Source organism: Cavia porcellus, unplaced genomic scaffold (genome assembly GCF_034190915.1).
Source record: "Cavia porcellus strain 051 isolate PalLab524CR breed Dunkin Hartley unplaced genomic scaffold, mCavPor4.1 scaffold_9, whole genome shotgun sequence".
In the NCBI taxonomy this organism is placed as follows: domain Eukaryota; kingdom Metazoa; phylum Chordata; class Mammalia; order Rodentia; family Caviidae; genus Cavia; species Cavia porcellus.
Window position 1 is genome coordinate 62,193,320 of NW_026947492.1, and position 26,744 is coordinate 62,220,063.

At 36.8% G+C, this 26,744-nt stretch overlaps 1 protein-coding gene and 1 pseudogene across 3 annotated transcripts in view; both read left to right on the forward strand.

The window, feature by feature from the left end:
* Fchsd2 (FCH and double SH3 domains 2) overlaps window positions 1-26,744 on the forward strand; it is a 268,069-nt gene that overhangs the window by 150,841 nt on the left and 90,484 nt on the right. The window lies entirely within an intron of this gene.
* On the forward strand, window positions 25,572-26,437 carry LOC134477701 (LYR motif-containing protein 2-like; annotated as a pseudogene).

Genomic DNA, 26,744 nt, shown 5'->3' on the forward strand with positions numbered 1-26,744 from the left:
GCGGTTTTTACAACTTTCAGTGGAGTTTTTTATTTCCTGTATATCTCTGTGCATCTGCATTATGTATTCTGTTTGTTTCTTATATTGCTCGTCTAGGGATTCTATCTTTTTGTTTAGTTCCTCCAATTTTTTATCTGTGTTTTCTTTAGATATATTTAGAATCTCTTTCATTTCTTTTATCATTTCTTCTTTTATCTGGGAGATTATTTTGAGTTTGAATTTCTTTAAAGCTTCCTGGAGTTGCTTGTCAATTTCAGTGGCTATTGTGTCCGATATATGAGGTGGATGGGATATATTTTCTTCTATATACATCGCTCCTAGGGTTTCTTGAGATGGGCTGGAGGTTTGAGGTTGTAATTTGGTCTTTCGTTTTGTCATTTTCCTATATTTCTGTGTTTCAAGTGTTATTTGAAAGCTTCCTCAGGATCTGTTGAAAATTCCCTTCTATGTTTGGAGCTACTGAGACTCTGGCACCATGCTACCCCAAGGCACTCTGCCTGCAGCACCAATGGCCCTCCTCTGCCTGCTCAGAACTCCGCAGTTCCAGACAAGCTGGGCCTCAGGGACACTGTGCGCCCACCTGCCCCTTGGAAGCTCCACAGTTCTTCGATCGCAGCCGGGTTAGGGTACTCACCACAGGCCGCAGTGCTTCAGGAACCTGTGGACCCTCCCTGGTTGCAGAGATATCCACAGTCCTCCAGACACATGGAGAGGCCGATGCAGGCACCCCAAATCTGGCCAGCTCCTCCTCTGCAGACCAATGGCCAGGCGCGGCAGCTAAACAGGCTGGGCTAGGCTGATAGTGTGGGCCCGCCCACCCGTCGGTAGCTCAGCAATTCTCCAAGTGTAACCGGAATGGGGAGGCTGATGTGGAAGCCTCAAACCCACCTCTCCCCTTCACTGCACCTGGAAGCCTGGGGGAACTCCAGCAGTCTGGGCGGAGATATCCAGAGTCCTCCAGACACGCAGAGAGGCCAGTGAGGGCACCCCAGATCTGCCCAGCTCCTCCTCTGCAGACCTATGGCCAGGCGCGGCAGCTAAATAGCTGTTGTTCATCTTCTGTGCTGGGGATCAAACCCAGTGTCTCAGACATCCTGAGGAAGGACTCTGTCATTGAACTGCACTCCAGCCCATAAACTGAATTGCCTTCCTAAATTACAGAGAAAACAGAGACCATCAAAAGGAACTCCTCGATTGTTCCATTGCCTACCTTAATCTGTACTGAAGACTCTTAAGGAGTCTCAGTAGCAGAATGTTCTTACGCAAACATGATCTTTTCCCCTCAGTTTTGGATTATATCTCATCCTTTCCTTCCTTTCTCATTTGCTATTTTTTATTAGTTTAATTCCTACATTGATGCTTATCAGTTGTTTATTGCAAACATTGAGAACCCTTAGGAAATGACTGCTTCTCAGAGATGTTTTCCAGGTATAGCTGGCTTTTGAGTTTTGAGTCTGTTTTAAGATCTTACCTCTTCAATTTATTGGGAATGAGAAATTGCTGCCTATTTGACTCAGCCGCTGGTACTTTGGCACTGGCCTACAGTATTGTTTATGCCATCTCAGTCTTAAAATATAAGAAAGAACAACTGATTAGAACAATTATGTCACCCTGCCGAAAGTAGTATAATCAGTAATAGCAGTAACATCAAACACATCCTAGAAAATGACAAACTGTGGTAATTATTAATTTGCCACCTTTAATCATAGATCAGGATTTATAGTTACTTAACAAAATCTAAAACCAGTAAATTGTGTACAGTAAATATCCCCTCATTATGGCAATTTTAATTTAAAGGATATTAGGGGTAAAAAAGAGAAATAGAAGAAGAAAAACAAGCAAGGCTGAAGGACAAAGAGAGATTAAGCTTTAGAAGCTGGTAAAGCAGACAAAAAAAAAAAGGAAGAAACAGAACACAATAGAACAAAAAAACAACGAAAAATCTAGAAACAATGTTCTTATATAAAAACAAGAACAAACAAAAAGTGTAAAAAATAGGGGAAAAAATGGGGCTGGGGATTTAGCTCAGTGGCATAAGCGCCTGCCTTGCAAGCAGGCAGTCGTGAGTTCAATCCCTGGTACTGATAAAAAGAAAAAAGACGAAAAAAGAAAAAAAAAATAGGAAAAAATTAAAATAATGAAAAAGCAAATGGAGAAAACCAGGAAAAAGCCCATTTTAAGGCATGTCTCTGCTGTCATTGGTTGGTGGAAAAGGCAGACAAAGCCCATATCTGTGTTGATTGATCCCAGAAAATCAGGAGGAAAATTATGGTAGTAGTGGACAATTCCAGCAAATTTGGGTCTTCAGTTCCATTGAAGTTCAGGCTGCTTCTGACTTCTGACTAGAGACTGGTACCTGAGTTCTTCAGGCCACAATACTCCCAGTGGCTCCTATTCCTTGAACTCAGCTACTCCTTACCTGACATTTGGAGCTGCTAGATGGAGCTAACCTGTAGCTGTCCTGAGTTCTGACTTTAGTTGACCTCTTTCCAAAATGGCCACTGTTCAATCATCCTTTCCTAGGGTTAGGGAGCATTTAAAGCCAAATAACCAGCCACTGCAGTCTGCAGCATCCACTGTTCTGTGCCACTGGTGCACTTCTCCATGGAGGCCTCTGGGGTCACCGGTAATCAACTGTGCCTTTCCAGGTTTAAGCCGCCCCTCCCATGCCATGAGCTGGGGCTTTGGTTTAAAACACCACTTCCGCTTTTGCATTGTGATTCCTACCTCTGTTCTCCCATGGGCTTTAATTCTCACTTCAAATCCTTACTAGGTCCTGTGGACCCACTTCCCTCTTCCTTCTTCTTCCCTGTGTCGCTGTATTCCAGCATCTAAATTCTAAATATCAAAGAGGCTGTTTCTCTGCTGCTTGCCATTCTGCCATCTTCCTGGAGGTCTGGAAGCAAAAGTTTTAAAACAGGATTTTCCAACTGATAATTTTTTTTTATAAAATCTAAGCTTTACCTGGATGATCTTTAGTCTAGATTTTTAAAAGTAATCTCTTAAAAATGTAGAACAGATCCTGGCAATTCTATTAAAAGCCTTAGGGGATAGTTGTAACAGGCCATTGAATTTTCTAACTTGGCATCTTAGTTTGCAGTCTTTGCTAGAGAACCTACACTAAATGAGTGGATACTGAAGCACTTGGGGCTATGTAGTGAAATCAAGGCCAGCCTAAACTACATAGTGAGTCCCTGTCTCAAAAAACAAACAAACAAACAGCTATTTATTAGAGTATTATATAATGTGACTAGACTGTAAGGTGAGAACTTTAAAGAAATCAACTTTTTTTAAAATCAGTTTTATTATAGTTAGCATACAGTAAAATGCATCTATTTAAAATATACAGTTACAAGTTTTGACAAACATGTATATGTAATCACCATCATAATCATAATATTTAGAATATTCTATTTTCTCCCAAATTTTTCTCTTTATGTTTTTTATCACAGTGTAACAAGTCACCACAAACTTACAGGTTTTAAACTCCTGCCCAGAGTTTTGATCAGCTCTGTTTCCAACCTGGGCTCGTTCACCCCTTCTTAGGCAACCTGGTGATCCCCTGCTCCAGGTAGGTCACCATATTGATGCTGAACTTAGTGCAGACACCCAATTAGCAGCTCAGAACTTCTGGACTTGAGCAATCCTCCCACCCCAACTTCCCACTTAGTGGGACTCCAGCCACACCATCAAACTTGGTGGCTATTTCCTGTTTCTGTAGGTCAGAATCCAGGTGGGTGTAGCTGGATTCTCTGCTTAGGGTCTCACAAAGCTGACATCAAGGTGTTATCTGGGGTGGGTTTTCATCTAGAGGTCCTGTGAAAGAATTTGCTTCGAAGGTCATTCAAGTTGGCAAAATCTAGTTTTTTGTATTTATAGGATTTGACTTCTTGTTTTCTTGTTATTGTCCACTGCTGTCATTCTCAGCACCTAGAGGTTGTTCTCTTGTTCTTGCAGTGGCATGTCCTATTCCATTCATGAATCCCTGTTTGAATATTTCACTTGAGGTTTTGCTTCTAGCTTGGGAATAGTCTCTGCTTTTAAAGGGCACATGTTGTTAGGTGAAACCTATTCTTTTGTCATTTAATATGAGATAATCATAAGAATGGTATTTCATTATATTTACCTTTCCTACCCAGACTCAAATGGGTGTATGTTATAAAAGGATTATTGTAATCATTTCACAATTCTGCCTATTTATTTACTCCTAAGTAGTATTTTTTAGTAATTCTGTAACTTTTAAGTTTTACTTTCTTTTAATTCTTTTTCTCAAAGTATTAAAATATTGCACTCACTTTTGGCAATGCATATTCTAAAGTATCAAAAGACTGTTCATTTTTGTATATTACCCTTTTCTGGCTACTATGTTACTCTGTATAGCAAAGCACTACAAAGCTTGGTGACAATAGTAACAGCATTTATTTTGTTCTCAAATTTGTACTTTGGAATTGGACATGTGGTAAATGCCTGTGATCCATCACTTGGGAGGCTGAGGTAAGAGAATTGTGAGTTAGGGATTGGCCAAAGGTGTGACATTTTATATTTCCATCAGTATACAAAGATACAGATAATCCATATCTTTTCTAGCACCTATTCTTTGTTTTCATCTCTTCTTGCCTTCTCTCCCTCTATCCCCTCCCTCTCCTTCTTGCCTGCTTCCTTCACCTTCCTTCCTTTCTTCTTTCCTTCCTTCCTTCCTTCCTTCCTTCCTTCTATTCCTGTCTTCCTGTGTGCTTTGACAATAAATATAATGACCAATATTACAGCTTGGTACCATTGCCTAGATTCATGCACCAGTCTATCAATGCTTTGTACCATTGAGTAAAAGTCATCACAATAGAAAAAGGGAATGATATCTTACTATTAATTTTAAATTAGTTTTGACTTAATGGAACCTCTGAAAGGTTTTCAGCAACCTCCAAGATCCTATAAATTACACTTAGGAAAACTTTGACTTAAAGTATGAAAAGAATAGTTTAAGGTGAAATTTATTTCCTTTATTTTGTGTAACAAATTATTATAAATTCCTCTTCATCAGGAATGAGATGTGTGCCTTGTGAATCTTGCCATCCAAGACCTTAATAATTAGAATAGGAGCTAAGACATCCACATAAATAACTAGAAAAGCATATAATAGTAATAGCATCATTTACTAGCTTTTTATTTTATACATGCTTTATGTTTTCATCCTCAGACAATATTATATATGCTTGAATAATGACAAGCATGTGTTTCTGTGAAGGCATGTGGTATAGATAGCTATAGGCCAGTGACAGCAAACCTTTAGAGCTTTTAATAGTACGAGCATCCTGCTGTGGCACACTTTTGATAGATTCACCACCACTGCTATCAGCTCTTCTTAGTTATCTTTTGTAAAAGCAGATATTTTGTTTTGTTTCCTGTTGTGTACCTGGCATGCAAAATTGGTTTTGTGTGAATAGGGAGGGAGAAGCTACAGTGATCTTCCTTCATAAAGAAGCTGTCCACAGAAGAATTAACTCTCAGCTGGCTTTGCTTAAAGAGACAATGTGAGCAGACTGGTGACGTAAGATGGGTGATATGGTGTTGGCCCTTAGGAATAATTGAAAGTGAAATACTAAAGGAACTTCTAGATTCTTTGACCTTAAGGAGAGACACAAGAACCCTTGCCGAGTGCTAGCAATAGAGTTTTAAAATGAAGTTGAGAAACATTTGCTTGATCTTAAAGAAAAAATTCTAAAATACCTGTGGAGAAACTTTTTAAAAAGACAAGAATATGACTATTTAACTATTATCTTAGTCGTTTGGTTTGACTTTTAGAGATAGGATCACATTATGTAGTTCAGGGTGGGCCTGAACTCACCATATAGCCTAATCTGACTTGAGTAGCGATCCACCTGCCTCAACCTGCTGGCGTTACAGCTATCTACTACCATGCCCACCTATCTTAGTTTTAAATGCAGTGTTCTATGATGTATGATTGTTTTCATTAGATTTAATTATTATATGTTATGTACATACCATTGTTACACATTAGAAATGTCAAATTATTTTTACTCAGCAAACTTTGAACAGTTAGCTACAGGGCAGTCTTCTAAGATTCTGTAATATATATTGTTGGTTAGAAAGTTGTAGACAGTGATAACATTAACTTTAGGGTTAAGAAAGGAAGGGGTATGTTAACAGATAGGATCTTCAACATTCTTACCAATTTCTGGCATTAATGTAGCAAGTTTTTTTGGTTTGTTGGTCATTTAGTAAGCATCTCTCCCTGTAGTTTTTTTCTTCTTAAACCTCTCTGAAATGAGGGGCTGGGGATTTAGCTCAGTGGCATAAGCACCTGCCTTGTAAGCAGGCAGTCATGAGTTCGATCCCTGGTACTGATAAAAAGGAAAAAGACAAAAAAAAAGTAAAAAAAACCTTTCTGAAATGGCAAAATATGTATTTTGCCTTTATTCTGATGGCTGTTTGACTTTGAGTCTCATGCTGATTTAGTGATATCACAAAATATGATAGAGATTATATTCTATCACCAAAGTGCCTAGTAACGGACAAGTGTTTTCCTGAGTAAAATGCCTTGTTCTTATAATGAGACTCAAGCCTCACTTGTGTGTATTTGGTGGAATTGTTATCAACGTAACAGTGATTGAGGTTTAAATTTCATTCAGTTAAATAATTTAAACCTAATAATTTTACTTCTGTACATATATAATATACTGGCTTTCTTTCTGATTTAATTTAATGTCAGGCTATGTAAAATATTTTCTTGATAAACTAACCAGTCAAGACATTCCTTATTTCCTTGACTCTAGGATTCAGGATTTTTTCTGACCTTTAATTTTTTTGTTAAATCAGTGATGCTGCTTTATATTGTATAGTGTCCTGATGGAAAGGGAAAATAATTGTGTTGAATTTCCATGAAACACAGAAAAAAGAAGTGAAGAAATGTAATAAATGCTCTACATCAAAAAACCAAGACAAAAACTGTTCGTTCTTTCTATTTCTCTTCCCCTCCCTCTCTCTCCTCCCTTCTCTCTTTCTCTGTTTCCTTTCCTTTCTTCCTCCTAATGTGTGCGTGCATACACACACGCACGTGTGCATGCACACGTTCTGGACAGTTAACTGACACACATAGTAGTCAAGCCTAAATGCCAATTAGCTTTTCTACATGATTCATTAATCTTATTTTTAGTACAGATATAATAATTTAAAGCCAAGTTAGATGAAATAATACCATTCAAACATGATTCTAGAAGGAAAAAGTTAGTAAAGATAATAAGCATTGGGATGCAGCCCATTCTCTCATAAGGTTTTGTTCTTGAATTTCACATTTTGTACCAGATAATGGAAGTGTTAAGTTAGCTCTGACAGTGAGGATGAGGCTTTGGAGTTTCATAAAATCAGTGCCTAAGTGACACCCTAGGTGTACTATTTTAAGTTGACTTTTAAAAAGATGTGTAAAAGGTGGTACGATATGTATATAGAATTGTGTATATTTTTCATGTAAGATGAATCCTTGGTCAAGACCTTACATTAACTAACAATTTTTGAAGGAAAAAAAACTAGAGTGTGTTTTCATTTTACCAACTCATAGAAATATCTTTTAACATTCTCATAAAACTATTAAAACTGCAAGGAAAAGTATTGGTGAGAGAGTAAAATTTGGGTCATAGAAGTCAACTGCATCTCTGGACTGAGAATGATTGATCAGAAGCAGCCTGACTTCTGTAAGTAGGCTTTAGGCTCAGAACTAAAGGTGTTTACTTATTTGTTCAATTTCTACATATTACTCATCTTCTGACCACTGTGTTCACCTACCCAGCTTTTGATTTTGTACTCCTAAACTTGATATTCTCAGGAGAGGCAGCTCTGTTCTCCCAGTTGTCTAGGCTTGAAGTCTTACTGCCATCCTTTAACCGCACTCCACATCCTTTATCATCCCTTCAGTAATTTCTTTAAATTCCTCACTTCCATTGCTACTACTCTAATTTTAGACACCACTATCATCTTTGCAGATACCTTAGAGTCCTCTCTTTGGCTCTCAATTTCCACTCCTACTTTCAATATCTGTTTTCTTTTTTTTTTTTTTTAAATTTTATTTAAGGAGAAAAAAAGAAAAAAAACAGAAAAAGGGTACAAGTTATACAGAATTTCAGAAAAAATAGTAGGAAATCACTAGTTAATTACATATTGTCATCTTAGAAATAGTTGTTGAAGTTACAAAATTAAAGCATATAGAGGGGACTTTGAAACAGTGAGACTGCAAACAGTTTGTTCAATGATCCAACAAAACTCAGTAATATGGGACTTCCGGGAGAACATGGCAGACAGATAACAGCAACTACCGGAGGCTCTCTGAAAGACTCGGCTCAGAAGCCAGGAATGGTGCGGACTAAGGAGACATAAGCAGGTGGAGATATGCTCTGCTGACTCAGGAATGAACGGGGCTGAGAGAAACCAACTTGGAATGCAGTCCTGGTGCTAAAACAGGAACAGAAAAGCCTCGGTGTGGAGGCTGGACCCCGCGCCATTGTAAGCCGCGATTTGGGTTTCCCGCCACGCAGCGGCTGGCTACCTCTACAGTGGCTCGGCAAGGAGAGAGACGCGCAGAAGCTCTGAGAACGGCAATCTGCGAACGGCAAGGAGGCGTGCACTGACTTGTGGTGAGGTGAGTGAGAGAAACTGACACTGTACCACAGTTTGACTCCAGCAGAGGACTTTCTGGGCCCGAGCAGTCCTGCGGGAGCAGGGCGCAGTGGCGACTCCAGCCACACATCCCCCTCTCGGGCGGGATTGGTGAAAAGTGCCTGGCCTGCGTGACGCTGCCGGCGGACCTGGTAGACTGTCCCAACCCAGATCCCAGAGCCTGACGGTGGCCGGGAGGGGAGACGCGTAGGCTGCCTGGTCCGTAACTCCCTGGTGCGCAGCGGTGAGCGGGAACACCTAACTGGCGCAATTCGATCAGGCTGTGGCTGACTGGGAGAGAAGCTGGGCCTCTTATATAAGCTTGCATATATAAGGAACAGAGAAGAAGAGGCAGCATGGGAAGAGGCAGCAACAAGAAAGGCTCCTCAGCCCCCAATTCTGAGAAACAGGCAATAGCAGACACCGCACCAATACACATAAGGCTCCATATAGAGAGCCTCATAGACCAATTCAGGAATGAAGTTATCAATGACCTGAAGCTAGAAGTATGCAGAACAGTTAGAGAAATGCTAAGTACCACCCAAGAAAAAACAGGTGGTAGAATGGAAGAACAGAAAAAAAGGGGAGAATTGTTTGATGGAGAAAACAGAGAAAGCATAGAATACGTGAAGCAGGTTCAAAGGGACTACCAAGATTCTAAGAAGTCTATCGAAGACTGGCATAACAGCTTGAAAGAAACTAAGCACAGACTATCTGAACTGGAGGGCAGACTTGTAATATGGGAGAATGAAATGAAAAACTTCTTAAAAATAACAAAGAAACAAACAGCAATAATACAAAGACAAGAAGATGATAAGAGGATCCATAACTTAAGGATTAAGAACATAAAAGAAGAAGTAGGGACACAAACAAGTGAACTACAAAAGCTACTCACAGAAATAATCCAGGAGAATTTCCCTAATTTAGCAAAAGGTAAAGATACTCAGATGTATGAGGCATACAGGACCCCAGCTACCTACAACCCAAACAGAGCAACACCCAGGCATATAATAATAAAAATTCCAGAAATTCAATACAAGAACAGAATATTAAAAGCTGTCAGAGACAAGAAACAGACCACTTACAAGGGAACACCCATCAGAATTACAGCAGATTTCTCTGCACAAACCATCAAATCACGAAGAGCGTGGGGGGGAATAATTCAAGCTTTGAAAGATAATAATCTCCAGCCAAGATTGAGATATCCTGCACAACTGTCCCTGGAAATTGATGGAAAAACAAGGTGCTTCCAGGATAAAGAGGAACTGGGGGAATTTGCAACCACCAATTCAACTCTATAGAGAGTATTGCAGGATATTCTAAAAAAAGAAAAATACAAAGAATCCAGAAATAATGGCAGAGAGGCCACAACGAATGGAGCAGAGAACAAAATGAAGAAGACAAACTGACAGCGACTGACAGAAAAAGAGCTCAACAGAAATGAGACAGAGAAGATTGGATGATAGGAACAGCTATTTTGGAGAAAATGACATCTTAATAGGTAATACTGATTTAGTATCATCTTGTTTTGAAGTCTCATCTAGCTTTTGTCCTTCTGTCTCCAATGGTCTAAATAGGCTGTATCTTATTGGATTTTATTATGTACGATAGTATGAGCAAAAACCTTTTAAAGACAAGGAGATTATACAGAAACCATTGTTCATTTTCTGTTAGTCGATTCTAAATATTCTGTAATGCTGTCATTCTCTTGAATGGTTTTACATTGTTTTGATATACTTAATGCTACAGTATACGAAGTTGTACTCAAGGATTTCAAAGAAAGAGACAATATGGTAACTACTTTTAGGTTAGGATTATCTGGTGGTGAAACACTATTCTGCTTAAATGGTTATGTTTTGATCTGCGCTGTTTCGTTGTTATGCCCTCTTTTATCTCAATCTCCACTCCATTATTTACTTTTTTATCTTTATCCTTTTAATTAAAGGAAAAAAATAGCAGGATATATTATAGTAACCCACTTTGACTTTTCATTACCTTGATTTAAAGCCCTGTATTACTCTCACCATCTGGTTTTTAACTGATGTTCCCCTATTCTGTTTTGCTGGATAGTATCAGGTTCGAAAGTTTAGGCATCAGCTGTGAAGATAATGAGATTCATTGTGACGCCCATTCTTGTTGACTTTTATCTACTTTTGAAGACCTACAATGTCTCCAATGTTTTGGTTTTGTTGGTTTTATTCTTTACTGTTTTGTTCAATTGTATTATAACTAACGATATAGGCAATTCTATTAGAGATAGCGGGAGGCATTATGGTAACCATTGTTGATCACCTTGTATTATTTTTTTACATTATCTATTATGTCCACCCTTTTGACTTGACCGATTCTGTTCTGTTATGTCACATTTGGTTTTACTCTCTTCCAAAAAAAGTAATAAGAACCGTGGGAGCAATGAAACCCAAAATGTGTAATAGTCATGGTACAAAAGAGAGGAAAAGAAAGTGCTCCAAACTATATAACTGCATGTATATTTAAGTGTATAAGATAGAAAATGATATCACAGAGTTTTATTGGATCAATGAACAGAACTGTTTGCAGTATCATTGATGGAATGTCCACTTTACAAGCTTTAATTTTGTGACTTGAACAATTATTTCTAAGATGACAATATGTAATCCATTAACTAGTGATTTCCTAATGTTCATTTTTTTTTCTGTAAATCTGTATAACTTGCACCCTTTCCCTGCTTTTTTTTTTCTTTTCTCCTTAAATAAAATTAAAAAAAAAAACTCAGTAATATGGTTATCCATTTTATACACTTAAATATATATGCAGTTATATCTTTTAGAGAACTTTCTTTTCCTTTCTTTTGTACAATGACAATTATACATCTTGGGTTTCACTGCTCCCACAGTTCTTATTACCTTTTTTTTTTGAAGAAAGTAAAACCAAATGTGACATACCAGGACAGAGTCAGTCAAATCAAAAGGATGGACATAATACATAATGTAAAAACAAAATACAAGGTGATCAACAATGGTTGCCGTAATGCCTCTTGCTATCTTAAAAAGAATTGCCTATATCATCAGTTATAATAAAATTGAACAAAAGAGTAAAGAATAAGACCAATAAAACCAAAACATTGGAGACATTAGAGGACTTCAAAAGAAGATAATAGTCAACCAGAATGGGCGTCACAATGAATCTTATTGTCTTCATAGTTGTTGCCTATACTTTCAAACTTGGTACTGTCAAGCATAACAGAATAGAGGAAAATCAGTCAAAACTAGATGGTGAGAGCAATACAGAGTTTCAAATCAAGTTAACAGGAAATCAAAGTGGGTTACTGTAATATATCCTGCTATTTTTTTATTTATTTTTCCCTTAATTAAAAGGATAAAAATGAAAAAGTAGGTAATAAAAAGGAGATTGAGATAAAAAAAAAAAGAGGGCATAACAACAAAACAGCGCAGGTCAAAACACAGCCATTTAAGCAAAATAGTGTTTCACCACAAGATAATCTCGACATAATAGTAGTTAACCATAGTGTCTCTTTCCTTGAAATCTTTGAGTATAACTTCATATACTGTAGCATCAAACGTATCAAGACAGTGTAAAACCGTTGAAGAGAATGACAGTATTACAGGGTATTTAGAATCAACTAACAGAAAATGAACAATGGTTTTTGTATAATCTCCTTGTCTATAAAAGTTTTTGTTTATATTATCACATATAATAAAATCCAATAAGATACAACACGTTAAAACCAATGGAGACAGAAGAACAAAAGCTTGATGGGACTTCAAAACAAGAGGATATTAAATCAGCACTACCTATTATGATGTCTTATTTTCTCCAAAATGGCTGTTCGTGCCATCCAACCTTCTCTGCCTCATTTCTGTTGAGCTCTTTTTCTGTCATTAGTTGTCAGTTTGTCCTCTTCATTTCGCTTTCTGCTCCATTCATTGTGGCCGCTCTGCCATTGTTTCCGGAATCTTGGTATTTTTCATTTTTAGAATATCCTGCAGTAATCTCTGTAGAGTTGAATTGGTGGTTGCAAATTCCCCTAGTTCCTCTTCATCCTGGAAGCACCTTGTTTTTCCATCAATTTCTAGGGACAGTTGTGCAGGATATATCAATCTTGGCTGGAGATTATTATTTTTCAAAGCTTGAATTATTTCCCCAAGCTCTTCGTGATTTGATGGTTTGTGCCGAGAAGTCTGCTGTAATTCTGATGGGTGTTCCCTTGTAAGTGATCTGTTTCTTGTCTCTAATGGCTTTTAATATTCTGTTCTTATATTTGATTTCTGGGATTTTGATTATTATATGCCTGGGTGTAGTTCTGCTTAGGTTGTAGGTGGCTGGAGTCCTGTATGCCTCATACATCTGAGTATCTTTACCTTTTGCTAAATAGGGAAATTCTCCTGGATTATTTCTGTGAATAGCTTTTGTAGTTCATTTGTTTGAGTCCCTACTTCTTCTTTTATGTTCTTAATTCTTAAGTTATATATCCTCTTATCATCTTCTAGTCTTTGTATTATTGCTGTTTGTTTTCTTGTTATTTTAAAGAAGTTTTTCATTTCATGCTCCCACCTTACAAATCTGTCCTCCAGTTCTGATAATCTATCCTTAGTTTCTTTCAAGCTGTTATGCCAGCTTTCAATAGAGTTTTTAGTTTCCTGGTAATCTCTTTGAACCTGCTTCACGTATTCTATGTTTTCTCTATTTTCTCCATCAAACAATTCTCCCCTTTTTTCTGTTCTTCCATTCCACCATCTGTTTTTGCTTGGGCAGTGCTTAGCATTTCTCTAACTATTCTACTTATTTCTTGCTTTATTTCATTAAATACTTCATTTTTGAACTCGTCTATCAGGCTCTGGAGATATCACTTATGTCTATTGGTGCCGTGTCTGATATTGCATGTTTTCTGCCTTCATTCTCTTTTGCATTTACCTTTCCTGGAGCAGTGTTCTCAGGATTGGGGACTGAGGACCCTTTCTTGTTGCTCCCTTTTCCCATACTTTTTGTACCTTCCATACAAGTGTATGTAGGAGGTCCAGGGTTTTTTTTGTTTTTTTTTTGTTTTTCTCTTTGTCTGTTACAGTTTATATGACTCCGCGGGCTAGGTGTTCCCGCCCACTGCAGTGTACTAGGGAAACACAGACCTGGGCAGCCTCTGCTGGGCCCGCCCCTCCAGGTCAACCTACTGAATGCTTCACTGCTAGGGTGCACCGCCATATGCAGGGACCTGATTTGGGTAGCCTACTGGATCTTAGTCTGCGGCATCACCAGGCCAAGCGCTCCTCACCACTCCCGTTTGAAAGAGGAATATGCGACTAAAGTCACTGCAGGGCCCTGTTCTGGCTAGTCTGCTTGTTCCCAGAATGTCCTCTGTTGGAGCCTTCTAGTCTATGAAAGGGTCCCCATTTCTCTCACTCACCGCAAGTCGATGCAGGGCTCCCTGCCAGTCCCGCTCTCAATGCCGTTTGGTTCGCTGATTCCAGCTCTCTGAGCTTTTGCGTGTCTCTCTCCCTGCCATGCAGATTGGGACGCAGTAGCGGCAGCAGGAAATTCAAATCATGGCTTCCAAACACGCGGGATCCAGCTTCTGCACTGAGATTTTATCTGTTCCTGTTATAACATCAGGATTTCATTTCCAGTTTGTTTCTCTCAGCTTAGTTCGTTCCTGGGTTGGCAGGGTACATCTCCCCTCACGTAGGACTCCTCACACAGCACCGCTCCTGGATTCTAAACTGGTAATCTCAGAGAGCCTCCGTGGCTGCTGTTATTTGTCTGCCATGTTCTCCTGGAAGTCTTCAATGTCTGTTTTCTGCACAATAGTCAATGTGGCCCTTTTAACACCTATGTCTATTTAAAATATATATCAGATTGTTATTAAACACCTTTGCGTAAAATCAACTAGTAACTTCTATTCAATTTAAAATTCAGAATTCTTATAAAGATCCTTTATTATTTGTGACTCTTTCCCTCAGTCTAATTCAACTGTATTGGCCTTCTCAGTGTTCCACAACAAGCACCTCTCATCTCAGGACCTTTGCACTTGCTGTTTTCCCAAGCAACTTCTTCCATTACGTATCCATGTAACTTACTCTGTCTTGCTTCATTCAGGTCTTTGTTCAGGTGTGATTTTATTGGTGAAGCCTTCCCTGATACCTTAATATAAGATAACATCTTTTCTTCACTTTTTATTCCTTTGCATTGTTTATGTTAATTATATGTGTTACATTCTGACATAATATTTCAGAGTGAGGTTCCCGCCATACCCTGCCCCCCCACCACCATATAGTATCTCTAGCACCTAGAATAAAGTCTGACAGTAGGTAGGCTTTTGACAAGCACAGAAAGACAATTGTCACATGCTCTTACTTGTGGGATTTTTAAAAGTTGATCCCTTAGAATCTCAGAGTATAGTGGTGGTTCCAGTGTTTGGGCACTGGGATGGAGAGAGATTGTTCAAGTATAACGAAGTTATAATTCAGAGTAAGCAGTTTAGGTGTGTTAATGCACAATTGGGTAACTAGGCTGGGGATTTAGCTTAGCAGGTATAGGTGCCTGCCTGTGAGTTTGATCCCCAGTACAAAAAAAAAAAAAAAAAAAAAAAAAAGAGCTAGCACCATAGGGTAACTGTAGATAACAAGAATATACATTTCAGACTGTAAAAAAGAAAGGATTGTGAAAGTGTTCACCATAAAGAAATGATGAATGTTTAAGAAACTTGACATGGTTTAACCTGACATAAACATATATCAGAATTTCCGATAGTACTCCGTTACTGTGCACAATTTTTGTGTCATTTAAAATATTAAAAATAAAAAAGTAGACTCTTCATAGTCATTAAATGACTTTTTGTGGATTTATGTTTAATACATTCATTTGGGTGAATTTTATTTGAGTAGTAGGTTAATATTCTGTTTTATAGCTGTAAATTAGAGAAAATGTTTTACTCTTCTTCAATGCTGTCCGATTCTTAATTGACTTTAAGAGAAGGGTTACTTTCAAAACGTAGATGTTTCAAAATTGAATTAGAGTTCAGAGGTCTTTAGAAACAGAAGCTGTTAATGGAATTAATGAGAATTGTATTCATTATCAGAATAAGAGAGTGAGCACAAACAACAAAAATGTAAATTGTTTTTGCTCTAAAAATATTAAAAGCTCATATTAGATTAGTGTTTTCTCTTGTAGAGTTTATATATCTTTCTGGCACTGAAATAGAGAAGAGAGAGTTGTTTCATCTGAGTAACCAAGCAGCACCAGCTCAAGTTACAGTACAGAGGGAGTTTCCAGCAATCAGCTCGTGGGCGCTTTTCCTTCTGTCTTGTCTTCTTTTGGTAAAACACCTACAGACACACCAGGAAGCTTTGGGGATTTTTTGAGTTTTGTTCGCAACAAAAATACTCTGAAGTGTACCTGTTGAGTGCCAGAGACATATGGAACCTGAAGTTTATCTTTTAAGTGAAAAAAGTATATGATTATTAATTACAGTATTCTTATCAACTAGGATTTTTTCTCAGCTTTATGGGCGTAAAAACTTTGCTGTATTGAACTTTTTTACCTTATTTGTATGATTAATTGCAGTTAGACATTCTGAGTTTATAGCTGGGCATGATGGCAGTGCCTGTGTAATCCCCAGCACCCGTGAAAGTTGCAGATTCACACCCCGCCTGGACAATCTAACAAGAACTTGTCTCAAAATAAAAAAGTTTTTTTTTAAAGGGCTATGGTTGTAACGCAATGTGAAAGCCCAGTATTTAGTCCCCAATAGCATGAAAAATAGAAATAAAATAAAAAGATTGTTTTGTTGTTCGTTTGTTCGTTTGTTTGGGTTTTGTTTTTGTTTTTGTTTTTGTTTTTGTTTTTTGGTACCAGGAATTGAACTTACTTGCATTTGCACTTGCTGGGCAGGCATTTGTGCCACTGAGCTATATCCCTGGCCCCATACATAAAGAGATTATTAAAAGGAAAATTTCAAATCAATGAGAAGATAACATTATAAAAGAAATGAAGGTGAGTTTTTTTTTTAAAGAAAGAAAAATTTGGTCTTTGCATCATACCAGGTTAAAGTAAATGATAGATTTTTAAAGAAAAGATTTTTAAGAAAAAGAATTTTAAAGATTTTAAAGATTTAAAGAAAAGATTTTTAAGGACAAACACAGGTGAATATTTCCCTGCTCTTAGTGTGGGAATGAGATTTTAAGTATTTTAGCAAACAGAATTTCTATATGGGAAAATGGTAATAGATTTGATGATCTCCAAATTTTAAAATGTATATAAATAGTAACAACAATAGCAGAATTTATTGAGCAAAGTGCCTTCTAACCAGTTCTTTACACTAAGTAAATGTGCCAGGGTTAAAAAGCCCTGCCATGGAAACACACAGTTTATAACCTAATCTATCCAACAGTGTCACATAGGTTTTGCTATGATACAACATGTGTACTAGTTTCCCAGTCTACAGCACCTATTTCTTCTCTGCTTACTACTCTGCCACTTAGAGGATATTTGCACCTATATTAGTGTTTGTTAGTTACAGTGACATCCTACTGCAAATTACTAGATCAGTATTGATTAGAGTTAAGGCTAGACAGATAAAATGAGGAGACCCAGAATGTATTGGATCACACGAGGTGATTTTTTAATGCAGTAGTTCAGGATATATGACAAGGTTCTGCCTCATTTTTCAAGGAGCCATGTAATAGAGTGGCCCCACCGCTTTCCTTTCATTACTGGCCTGATCAAACTTGGGTTATTCACTAATTTGAGTTTTAGCCAGTGGGGAGGTAAGTGAATTCAGAGAAGATACACCTATTTTCCTAAGACCTAGTCTGGAGTGTGGCACATATTCCTCTGTTCACATTGTATTCAAGAACTTAGTTCTGTGGCCCTATCTAACAGCAGGAAAGGCAAGGAAGTCCAGTTCTACCATGTACGTAGCAAAAAAGGAAAAACAGATTTTGATAGACAACAACAAATACTTTCTACCAAGCCACTATCTGTGCTACTCTAAATATCTTATTAAGCTACATGAAAACATAGATGTTAAAGTGTGCCTATAGTCAATAAGAAAATATTTGAAAGCAAAGGAAAGCTATGAATTCAGCATTAAAAAGAGAAATAGCCTGGAATGGTGGCTCACACCTGTAATCCTAGCAGGAGAGAGACTGAAATAGAAGGGACACGGTAAGTTCTAGGCCAGCCTGGGTTATATAGTGAGTTTGAGGCCAACTTGACCGTGTCTCGGGGGAAGAAAAAAAAGGGAGGGGGGGAAGGGATGAAATGAAACAGGAGGGGAGGGGAGGAAAACACAAGTCTAATGAGAGGAGAGGAGAGGGGAGGGGAGGACAGAGAGAGAAATACAAGTCTAATGATCATAAATCAGTGGTCAGTTGGTTTTTGAGCAAAGTTCTAAAACCATGGGATGGAGAAAGAAACTTCCAGAAATATTGCCCCCACAACTGACTACCTGCATAAAAAAAGAATGAAGTTAGACCTCTATCTTATATCACATATAAAAATTAATTCAAAATGATATCTGGGAAATGTTTAAGCTTTAGAATTATATAAATCTGAATTTAAGTATATAGATCTGAATTAAAAATCTTAACTGCCTATAAGTAGCTGTGTAATAGTGACCAAATTACTAAGGAGTAGAGACATAAAAAAGTTTCCTTCTGCATAATTTGGTCATTTAACTTTTTAGTTCTATTATCCTAGAATTTTATTGGTCCCCCTAAAGAGTTTAAGAATTCATTTCCTAAATACCCTTTGAAATGGTAGTACCACAGATACAATAATAAATCTATTTATGTGTTATGGCCCTTTCAAGAACCATGTATCATTCTTTTGTGCCCCCCAACCCCTTTGGGGGTTCTTTTACACCTGTTGATAATGCATGCCCCAGAAACCTGATGTGCTGTATATTTTATGTCAAATATGTTACTAGGCAATGTTGCTTGGTGAAAGTGACACCTGTTGAAGAGACTATTACTCATGGGAGAACTACAAATATTTATAATAGACATTATCATTGAGTTTACCTGAGGACAGTGACTGTTAAATGTATGGCCTTTGTAGGAACCTGTAGTCTATACTGATAGCAATAGGTATTACAAGAGATATTGGCCCCTGTAGGCCATAAAGCTCTTAAGTCAGAATGGCTCCAACTGATGTAGTGATGTAAGTCTTATTTCTGTCTGAATCTCACGCGTGGCAAGGGGAGGGGAGTTCAGATACAAGGAAAGTATATCTGGGCAGCTGTGTGATCTGTTGCATAGACTGCTGGAGAGACTGTTCCATGAAGAACACCCACTAATGCCTTGCTTCCAGATTATCATTTTTTTGTCCTGTATCTGAGTAAACTCCTACTAACAGTATTTCCTTTAATAGACTTGGCCATGTGAATGCTTATTTGTTTCTGAGAAATTCCCGGAGAGTATTAGTGACTTAGTTTCCTGCTCTATGAAATGAAAATACTGTCTGTCTTACAGGCTTTGTGAAAACTAGAGATACTCTACATAGCATAGGATAGATAGGCTGTAATTGGTACCAGTTACTCTTTATACCCTCATATTTTAATCATATTTTGATGTAAAGTGTGCTAGATATGTTTATAATACTTATTTTCACTGATCTGCATTAGAGGAAATTGTCAAGTATTGATATTTTGAACATTATAATTTCTGATCGCTTAATTGTTTAGTTTTAACTCCTTGTCATATAATAGAATTTAAAGTTGGCAGTGTAGTGATAAATGATTAAATTCCAGATGTATATTAACCACTCAGTTTATTTTCAGATGCTAAATATGTACTACTTTAAATATTTTTATGTCCTTTTGAATAGATGTCTCAGTTAGAAATGTATTTCCTGGAACTTCTTGCAATCAATGACCTAAGAAAATACTGAAATACAATGTTTAGGTATTTTATTCATTTAGCAAAAATTTGTTGAGTAAACAGTAAATGTGAGGCACCATTCTGAATACCAAGATTAGTGAACAAAATATATTTTTCCATTGGGAGTTTATATCTAGTGGTGAAAGACAGTTAATATCTAGAATAAGTGCTTGTGCCAATCATGGTATTTTTCCAATTCAGTTTCTAAGTGATAGAATTTTTCTTTATGATCTTATTTTATATTCATATCTACTTTCTCATAGTAAAAATATCAATATATCTGTTCACTTCTTCTAGTCTATAGAATTTTTTTTAAATCTCAAGTTTATAATACCAATATTACTATTGACAACAGAACCACTAAGTAAAATTTAAGATTTCCTTGACTTTTGAAGGGCTAATGCATACAGTATATCCCACTAAAAATACACTTTTATTGTAGTCATTTTAGAGGTTTCATATTCTTTTAATATACAAAGCCCACCCCACCCCCAAATGTATGCACATTCAGGAAAAACTTATATAAATATTTTAATATTAAATTTATTGAGACATCAGGAGATTAGTACAAATTACCTTTGGCCTCTACAGTTACAAAGAGGTGACCATTAGCTTCTAGACATTTATTAGAATGTTGAACTACTGCTTGGACAACCTCCGTCATTTAGACTGCTGCACATGCATTTTTAGTTTTTCTCTAAGGGCTGGCAGTATAGTGGATTTTCTGTGATATCTGACATCCTGTAGGGGCCTCCCTATAAAAGTAATGCCATCTGTTGAAAAAATAATAATACCATTTTTATTTTCCTGAAGTGTGTATACATGTGTGTGTGTGTGTGTGTGTGTTTATCAGCCAGACATGATGGTGCACATCTGAAATCCCAGAATTTGGAAGGCTGAGACAGGATTAGTGCGAGTTCTAGGGCAGCCTGGGCTTCATACTGAGTACAAGGCCAGCCTGAACTGCATAGCAAGACCATGTCTCAAATACAATTAAAATTTTTCAGAAGTAAAATGCATCTGTATTCCTTGAAGATAGAAAAAAACTTAAAATATATGTATGTGCAAATGTCAAATCTACTTACTCAAGGAATTCTCATTTCCATTTCTAACCGTTTCACTTCCTTACCCATTCCCTCATCTTATTTGTCACTTTTCTCATTTCCTTTCTTTTCATTAAAACTATTAATAATTAACGAAGATAATGTGAATTTTACCTCTGCTACCTTCCCATGACCAGAAGTAGAAACCTTAATGATTAGTGAAATCAGAGCAAACCAGGAAACAGAAAGAATTTTTAAATGCCCCTAAATTAAACATAAGCTAGCTTAATTTCTTATAGAACAGCAAGTCTGCACCCAGAATTTGAGCCTTTCTGATCATGTGTTCGTTCTCTCATCAGGTAAACCTCTTACTGTTCTCTGCTGCCTTCTTCCTAATTCAGTTTCTCTTTAACTGTTTCTGTCTCAGGCCTTTCGGTATGGCTGTCTTTAACTTCTGTTCAGTAGTAAACATCTTCCCTACTTCCTTCACCTTAAAAATATATGGAAAATATTTCAAACATACAGAAGAATACAGAGAATAGTATAATAAATGTTCGTGGGCTGAGGGTTTAGCTTAGTGGTGTAAGCGCCTGTCTGGCAAGCGTGAGGTTGTGAGTCCAATACCTGGTACCAAAAAAAAGTTGTATCTATCACATAGAATTGGCCAATAACAATATTTACAACTAGATGAATTTTAATAAAATTACAAACATTTTAAATCTCACTGTATCCCTCATTTACTCCCTTCTTAGTACCTCTTGCCCCAGAGACAGCCACTATTGTGAAAATGCAATTATTCCTTTCTGATCATATTTTCAGTCCCTCCTCCCCCATGTTTTTCTGTTTTGGAGATTGAACTCAGGGTCTCAGATATGGTAAGCAAGCACTCTCCTTCCCATTAAGGTATACGGCAGCCCTTTTTTGGGTTTTGTATTCACATTTATTCCTGTACCAGTATCACACCATTCTTCAAAATTGTGTCAGTTCATAACAGTCCTTCACTCTTGTCTCTAGAATCAACTTCTTTATTCTATGTGTATTTCAATTGAGATTATATTTAATTTTTTTTTTTTTTGTCTTTTTGAGACAGGTTGTCTGTATTCAGTTCAGGCTGTCCTTGAACTCACTCTGTAGCCCAGGCTGAACTCAAACTCAGGGATCCTCCTACCTCAGCCTTCCAAGTGCTGGAATTTCAGGCATTTACCACCATACCCAGCCTCGGGCATCGTTATTTTTCTCAGCATATGTTTTATTAAATCCTTCAGTTAATATTTAAAATTTTTCCCACTATGGTGTAGAATATCTTTTTTCTATATTGTTTGTGTTATATTATTTTTCCTTAAAAATAACTTTGATATTGAATAAAAACCTGATAATTATGAAAGTTTACTAGTCTTTTTAAAAGCAGCTTTCTTAATTTTCATACCATAAAATTTATGAATTATGAGTATATAATCCAAGGTTGTCAAAAAAAAGTTTTAGTCCCCAAACCATCATTACAATTAAGTTTTTAAAAAATTTCTACCACTCTTAAAGGTTTCCTCATTCCTGTATATAGCTGTTCCCTGCCCTCATCTTCAACCCTAGGTAGCCACCAGTCTGTTTTCTATCTTGATAGGTTTATTTTATATAAATGGAATCATAATTTGTGATCTTTTGTGTCTGGCTTTTTTCAGTTATTATTTTTGCACTTCATCTATATTGTAAAATATAGCAGCAGTTCATCCCTTTAATTGGTAAATAGTACCCTCCTATGTGGAGATTATCACATTTTTGTTTATCAGTTGGTAAACATTTGGATTTTTTTCTGGATTTTGGCCATTATAATTTGCTTTAAATATTCATATGTAAATCTCTGTGTACACAAACGTTTTCATTTCCTATGAAAGATGAAATAGAATTGCTGAGTCGTGTTTTTGAGAAACTGACAACCTTTTTCATGTTACTGCAGCTTAGCACTTGTTGTTTGTGTTTTTTATGCCATAGTCATTCATGCTGTGGTAACTCATTACAGTGTGTGTTTGTTATTTGGAAAGAACTAACCTGGAAACTCTGAGCTACATTTCCAGTACTTTTTACTTTATTTTGAGAGGTAATCTCCTGAATTGCCCGGGCACATCTTGAACTTGTGTTCCTTTTGTCTCAGGCCTGCTGAGGAGCTGGGAATAAGGTGCGTATCACCATACCTGGCTTCCCAATTTGCATTCTCCTACCAATGTTGAGCTTCTCTTTAGGTGCTTATTGGTCATTTATCATTTGGATGAAATGCCTATTTGAATCCACTGTTTTTAAAAATAGATTATATTTCTTCTTATTGAAGTATTATTAGTTTATGTTCTAAACACAAGTTCCTTTTTCAGATATATAATTTGAGAATATGCCTTCCAGCTCTGTGAATTCTTAAAGTAGTATCTTGGGAGGTGCAATTATTTTAAATTTTTATATAGTCTAATTTAACTCCTTTAGGGATCTTGCTTTTGGTGTCATAGCTAAGAAAACTTTACCTTTCCCAAGGTCACGGAGGCTTCCTCCTGTACTGTTGCTAAAAATTTTGTAGTCCTAGTTCTTACATTTAGGTCTATTGTTGATTTTGAGGTAATGTTTTGAATATGATATGAAATAAAAGTCTAAGTTAAGTTTTTTTGACATGGGTATCCATCTTGCTGGCACTGCTTGCAGAAAAGCTAATACTTGCCCCATTGAATTTCTCTGGGCTCTTTGAGGTCAGCTAACGTTAATGTGGTGTTTATATCTGCACCCCAGCTTTTGTCTCATTGATCTCTATGCCTGTCTTCATGTCATTACACACTTCCGGACAGTAGGTTTGCAATGAGCTTTGAAATCAGATTTTGTACTTCTTATAAACTTCATTCTTTTGTAAAAACTAGACATTTGTGACATTGTATTATAGAATATCTGGGTTCTTTTTTCTCTCTTCTTGAAAGTTTTGTTTCTGATTTTGTTTCATTAGGTAACCAGTGATTCATACCTATTCAGACTAATTCGGTCGGATACAACCTGCAGCATACAGCCACTCCTGTCTCTGTTCTGTTTCTTTATTGTTTTTATTTCTTTATTTACCATGTTCCTGTGATTCACCCTGTGCTTGTCATGGCAGTCAACCAGTGATTGGTCACAAGTTATACTCAAATACCTCAAGCCAGTAAAACTTCATACTTTTGCTGATGAGATGATGTGCTTGTTAGCTGAGCAATGCATTCCAAGTTCAGGTAGTTTTCCATTGATTTTTCTGTTACACCTTCTTATTTCTCCTCTGCAGGTACACATAGCTTCTCTGTCAGGCAGGGATGTGTAGAGAACATACAGTTCTTTCATTTTCAAGATCTTTATGTTAAATCTGGTTCAGCTGCTGGTCAGTTGCCCTCCTCAACTAGGACACAGTCCTACTTCAGTATAGTGGCTGACTTTTCTGGTGCTCCTTCCACCAAGATTAATGGATGTGTATTTCATCCTCCACTCTAAGTCATGTTAGATCCTCTGACAGTAAACTGGTTGGTTTTTACTGGCTGCCTTATTCTGGTCAGAGTTTCCAAACCCAAACAGAGATAGTGGACAGCCCCAGGCAAGAGTACCACAGATTTCCACTGTTATTCAAGTTTTTAAGTTTGGTTGATTTTTAGAGCCAAAAACAGCAGATTTTGACAATCATCCAGTTTTGTAAGCTTTTTTTTTTTTTTTTTTTGGCAGAGGGGTCAACAGTCTGTTCATTCTACCATGTCGGAAGCCCCACCTCAGTAGAGTCATTTTAAAATACAGCCTTCATTAAGGTTGTCTAATTTGTAGTTTCTCTTCAGTTTTTCTTTATGGTCATTCACTGATAATAATTTATTACTACTCTTTACAGCTCATTTCGCATTTATTCAGGTTTTCCAGATTTAATGGAAAACTGGAGATTTTTAAAAAATATGTGATATTTGCATTCAGGGATTACCTTTTAATTTGATTAGGAAGTTACCTCTTCACATAATTTCTAAATAATCATGAATTATAGTTGCATTTTACTGTTGTTGGGTTTGGGAGTTGGTTTTCTTTTGTTTCTATGTTTTTAGGATGGGCGTATGCATTTTATTTTTCATGTAGGAAAATACATGAGTACATTTTGTAATGTTAAGCTTCTTTTCATTCTTAATATGAACCCTACTTAGTCAAGATATACTTTTAAAATATACATTGCCAGATTTGTTTACATCTTAATTGGAATTTTTATGTCTGGCTTCATAAGTAAAATTGAGCTTTAATTTCCCCTTTCTAGTTTGAGTTTTTCAAAAGATAATTACCAAAATGGAATTGATTAAAGTCTGTCTGTTTCTTTCTGCGTTCTGGAATAATTTTTTATGTGCTAGGGGTGATCTGTTTAACTTTTGGTTACACATCCTTGAAAAGCTATCTGAGCTCATTGTCTGGGAAACCTGATTGATTATACATACGCAGTACTTGAAATATCATCATTACAGATCAACTTTCTTCTTAGCTAGACTTGGTGATCGCTCTTTCTACTGAGTACACAGGCAATTAAAATCAGCTTCTACTCCCACTAGGTCAATAAAACTATTCTTGTCAGTGTCAGTAGTTACCTTCTTTTTGCCTTTTATCTTTATTATTTTTTGCTTCCCAACAGTATTTGATATTGAATTACTCCCTTTTTCTCAAAATTTCTCTTTTCATAGGTTTAATAAAACTACACTTCAATAGTTTCTTCCATTTTTGGCTGCTCTTACTCATTGTTATAGCTATGGTAAAAGTAAAGTGACTGGCATTGCATAGTATTATATAACAATAAAAATAAGCCAGTATCTTTTGTTTTCTGTAAATTTAAAATGATATGTCTTCTGTTTGATTTCCAGAGTATCAAAAGAAAATTTGCAAAGTACAAAAAAACCAAAGATAAAACTAAAATAACCCCAGCATGTAGCAGTAAGCTACTCTTTCTGTAGCTTTGGCTTTTCCTTTTCAAACCTTTCCTGTTCATATATTTCATATACATATTTCAAAGTCAGTTCCATCTTACTCACATGGTACTTTTTCTTTTTTTCAGAAAATACATTGTGAGTTATTCCTGCCTTTAAATGTAAATGTTACTTTAAAATATTTTAATGATTGTATAGTATTTGATCATAGTAATATATGGCATAAATTTTCTTACCCTCTTTTTCTGCCTTTGTAAATCAGTAGTGAATATTCTTTTATACGAATCTTTGTACACCTCTTTGATAACTTCCTTAAAGTACCTTTAAATAATATGTTCAAAAGGAAGATTGTGAATACTTTGCATACAGACTGACTATTTGCACTTTAGAAAGAGTCTATCTCTGACTTGCCCCACCCCCTGGCCAGTCCTACCACTTCTGCTCCTGCATGCTCCAACCACAGGCCCTGGTCTTACCTCCAGGCATGCTGACTCTAAAGCCATTCCTGAGAATGCGACAAGTTCTCCACAGAAGGACTTTAAGCAATTTGCCAAGTTCCAAATGAGACTGATCGCAAATACCTGAAGAACTGGGCCAGGAAAGATTCAAAAGAATCAAAAGAAAAGCACCACAGAAGAGGTGACACAATTCAGATGATGATTACTCAAGGCAATATCCAGTTAAAGGAGTTTAAAAAAAAACTTGTATTACCAAAATCTTAACTCTAGCATTTTTCTGAAGAATTTCCAAATATTCATGTGTTTTGTTAAATTTAGGCTTAATGGATAGCGCAAAGCCAGTATGTTGTTCGCATGTGTAGTACTCATGCACAGTTTCAGAAGATAGAGTATAGTATGTCCTGGAGAGCAAAGAAAAGCACAGTGAAACAAATGCCTTGGAACTTAGAAATAAACCTGAGTTCTGAAAATGGTTCTGGATGTGTCACTAGTTTTCTTAAGAAGCAAAAACTGTTAAACAGCTGGTTGCATGTGAAAAGATGCTCAACACAAATCAGGAAAACACATATCAAAAGCATAATGAGAAGGGGCCAAGCATTTAGCTCAGTGGTGAAGTGCCTGCTTGGCAAATGCGAGATGGTGACTTTGATCCCTGGTACCAACCAAAAACTCTAATGAGATAGCTCATCATTTTCACTGCAGTGCCTATAATTAAAAAGGAAAATAAACATTGGTGAACATGTGGAGAAACTGCCTGGTAACACACACTTGTAATTC